Here is a 4,436-nt window from a genome sequence, read left to right on the forward strand (position 1 = left end):
CCCCCTCTCCGGCCTATCACCCTCACCTTAACCTCCTTCCACCTATTGCATTCCCAACGCCCCTTCCCCAAGTCCCTCCTCCCTACCTTTTATCTTAGCCTGCTTGGCACACCCTCCTCATTCCTGAAGAAGGGCTTATGCCCGAAACGTCGATTCTCCTTCTCCTTGGATGCTGCCTGACCTGCTGCACTTTTCCAGCAACACATTTTTAAGCTCATGTCATTTTGTGGTTAGTTGATGTTCTTGTATCCTGGTGGCTAGTTTTCTGCCTGTTTCTACAATGTTACAGTTCTTGCAAGGTATTTTGTAAATGTCTTTAGTTTTGCTTGTTGTTTGTATCTGGTCTTTCAAGTTCATGAGCTGCTGTTTTAGTGTGTTGGTGCATTTGTGGGCTACCATGATGCCAAGGGGTCTGAGTAGTCAGGCAGTCATTTCCGAGATATCTTTGATGTAGGGGAGAGTGGCTAGGGTTTCTGGATATGTTTTGTCTGCTTGTTTGGGTTTGTTGATCAGAAATCGGTGGATTGTGTTCATTGGATACCCATTCTGTTTAAATACACTGTACAGGTGATTTTCCTCTGCTCTGCGTAGTTCCTCTGTGCTGCAGTGTGTGGTGGCTTGTTGAAATAATGTTCTAATGCTGCTTCATTTCTGGGTGTTGGGTGATTGCTTCTGTAGTTCAATATTTGGTCTGTATGTGCTGTTTTCCTGTAGACGCTGCTTTGAAGTTCCCCATTGGCTGTTCGCTCGACTGCGACATCTAGGAATAGTAGTTTGTTGTTGTTTCCCTCCTCTTTAGTGAATTTTATGCCTGTAAGGGTATTATTGATCGTCTTGAAGGTTTCCTGTAATTTGTTTCAAACCAGTGTTGGAGGGTTTTAGCTATAGGGAGAATCTAAATAGATTGGGGCTACTTTCCCTGGAGCATTAGAGGCTGAGGGGTGACTACTATAGGGAGAGTCTAAATAGTTTAGCGTTACTTTCCCTGGAGTGTCAGAGGCTGTGGGGTGACCTTTATAAAGGTTTATGAAATAATGATGGCTGTGGATAGGGGAAATAGCCAAAGTGTTTTCTCCAGGTGGAGGAGTCCAATACTAGAGGGCATAGGTTTAAAGTGAGAGGAGAAAGATTTAAAAGGAATCTAAGGGGTGGCATTTTCATGCAAAGGGTAGTGCATGTATGGAATGAGCTCCCAGAGGAAGTAGTGGAAGCTGGTACAATTACAACATTTAAAGGCACCTGGATGGGTATATGAAAAGGAAGGGTTTAGAGGGATTTGGGCCAAGTGCTGGAAAATGGGATTAGATTTATTTAGGATATCTGGCCAGCATGGTTAAGTTTGACCGAAGTGTCTGTTTCAATGGTATACACCTCTATTATAACTAAGAAACTACAGAAGGTGGTGTGCACAGTCCAGACCGTCACGGAAGCCAACCTTCTATCCATGGATTCCATTCACATGTCTCAAGGGTATAGAAAGGCTGCCAACATCATCAAAGACCAATCCCACCCCAGTAATGCTCTCCTACAATCTCTTCCGTCAGGCAGAAGGTACAGAAATTTGAATACACGGATCAGCAGGTTCAAGAACAGCTTCTTCCCAGCCGTTGTTAGACTGCTGAATGGATTCTCTAACTTCAAATAATGTTGATCGTGTTAATGTTGATCTTGCCTAGTGCACGTCCTTTGTGGTGTAACCTGTATACTTCACTCTGTCACTCTTTTTTTCACCCTATGATATATATGTCCTTGCTTACTATGATTTGCCTCTCCTGCTCACAAACAAAGCTTTTCACTGTACTTAGTACATGCAATGATAAATAAAATAAAATCAAACGCGGTTTGACCAATGATTTATGGAGGTGTAGCATCACTTCCTTGCTTTTATACTTGATGCCTCTATTTATAAACCTGAAGATCCTATCAGCCTTCATAACAACTGTCTCAACTTGCCTGGCCATCTTCAGAGAATAATTTATGTGAACTCCGAGGTCCCTTTGCTCCTAAATTTCCTAAAGTTGTGTATTGTCTGAATTTCTTGTACCAAGTACATTCTTTGCTTTGAAATTCATTTGCCAGGCATCTGCCAGATTGATCATGTCATCAATGTCCCTCTAAATCACTCAGCATCACCCTCACAATTCACTGCTCTCCCTAGCTTATTATCATCTGAGAATGTACAGAATTTGCTCTCAATATCCATCTCCAAATCATTTATATAAATCAGAAAAGGGTCTCAACACCGATCTCATTCAACACTTTCAACATGTCTCCAATCTGGGAAATGCCCATCTATACCTACCCTCTATTTCCAACTTTTTAGCCAACTTCTAATCCATGCTGCCAAGGACCCATAAATCCCAAACATTTGTAATTTACTCACCAACCTGCCATGTGACACTGCATCAAAAGTTTCTGAAAGTCCAAATATACAGCCACAGCACTATCCTCATCTGCTGCCTTTACCAAAGAACTCAATTCAATTTGTCAGACATGTCCTGCCTTTGACAAATCCATGTCGATTGTCTAGTATTAACTTATTCTTCTCTCAGTGTATATTTGCCTAATCCTATACTATAGCCTCCATTAATTTTCCCACTATTGACATCACATTGACGGTTCCGTAGTTTCCTGGGTTGACCTCTGCCCCTTTCTTAATCAATAGTGTCACATTTGCAATCCTCCAGACTCCCGGGACTAGTCCTCTGATCAGTCAGACCCGGAAAATTTCTGTCAACAGCTGTGTGGTTTGTTCCCTTAACTCTCTCAGCAATCCCATCCAGACCTGACAATCTCTTCACCTTGACTGCTACTAACCTTATTAGCACCTCTTCCCTATCAATATACTGCCCAGTTGCTCAATACCCATGTTTTCAACTGGGCTATTGTCACTATTTTCTAATTTGGTAAAGACAGCAAAATATTCATTTTGTATCTCTGCTATATCCTTTGCTACAGTGAACAGCTTTTCCTGCTTGTTCCTTATGGGCCCCACTCTTTTACTCATCTTCTACAGTTAATATATTTGAAGAACATTTTATTATTTGTTTCAGTGCGTCCTGTCATACATTCATAAATACAGAGAGACAAGGTGGGATTCTTGGCAGTGTGGAGGAACTGTGGGATCTTGGGGTCCACATACATAGATCCCTCAAAGTTGCCACTGAAGTTGATAGGATTGTTAAGAAGGCATAATGTGTTTTGGCTTTCATTTACAGGGGAACTGAATTTAACAGCTGTGAGGTTTTGCTGTAGCTCTATAAAACCCTGTTTAGAACACATTTGGAATATTGTGTCCAGTTTGGTTGCCTCATTGTAGGAAGGATGTAGATGCTTTAGAGAGGGTACAGAGGCGATTCACCAGGTTTCCTTGATTGAAGGGCTTGTCTTGTGAAGATAGGTTAAGTGAGCTAGGGCTTTTCACATTGGAGAGAAGAAAGAAGAGAGGTGACTTGATAGAAGTGTACAAGATAACGATATAGGTAGAGGAGATAGCCAGAGTGTTTTGCCCAGGGCAGAAATGGCTGACACGAGGGGTCACAATTTTACTGTGTTTGGAGGAAGGTAGAGTGGAGATGTCAGATGTAGGTTCTTTACAAAGAGAGTGGAGGGTGCATGGAATGCACTGCCAGTGGTGGTAGTAGAGTCAGGGACATTAGGGACACTTAAGCGACTGCTGGACAAGCACTTGGATGGCAGTAAATTGAGGGGTGTGTAGGTTAGGTTGATCTTAGATTAAGATAAATGCTCGGCACAAGATCATGGGCCAAAGGGCCTGTATTGTGCTGTACTGTTCTATGTTCTATGTTCTTCCTGTTTCCTCTCAGCCTTCCTAAATCCAGCCTCAGCCTCTCTCCTGCATTTGAGATGTTGTTGCAAACTTGGGTAGAGTACCTGTGGATTAGGAGGCAGGAAGTTAGAACTTGGAGTTTGTAAAGTGCTGGGGGAAAGCATTGTGTGCTTGAAAAATCATGTGATTTTTCTGTGCTTCGAGATTTAAAATTGATGTCTGTGAACAGCAGCTTGTAAGTTTGCAAGTATACAGAGAGCACCCAAATTAAGACATTTGTATTGAGAGGCTGTACAGTTAGCAGGCCAAGCAGCAGTTTTGAATTTAGCCAATCAATTTGAACCAGTTACTTAGATACCTAAAACCTATGAAATTTAAATACAATGGTTTTGGCAACATGGGACCAATCCTATTGTAAGAAATATTTATACATCATCAAGGGTATAAAAAGAAGGAGGCAGTTGGACAAAGACGAGCTGAAAATGTGTTGCTGGAAAAGCGCAGCATGTCAGGCAGCATCCAAGGAGCAGGAGAATCGACATTTCGGGCATGAGCCCTTCTTCAGGAATGAGGAGAGTGTGCCAAGCAGACTAAGATAAAAGGTAGGGGGGAGGGGCATTGGAAATGCGACAGGTGGAAGGAGGTT

This window comes from Chiloscyllium plagiosum, chromosome 5 (genome assembly GCF_004010195.1).
Source record: "Chiloscyllium plagiosum isolate BGI_BamShark_2017 chromosome 5, ASM401019v2, whole genome shotgun sequence".
Classification (NCBI taxonomy): domain Eukaryota; kingdom Metazoa; phylum Chordata; class Chondrichthyes; order Orectolobiformes; family Hemiscylliidae; genus Chiloscyllium; species Chiloscyllium plagiosum.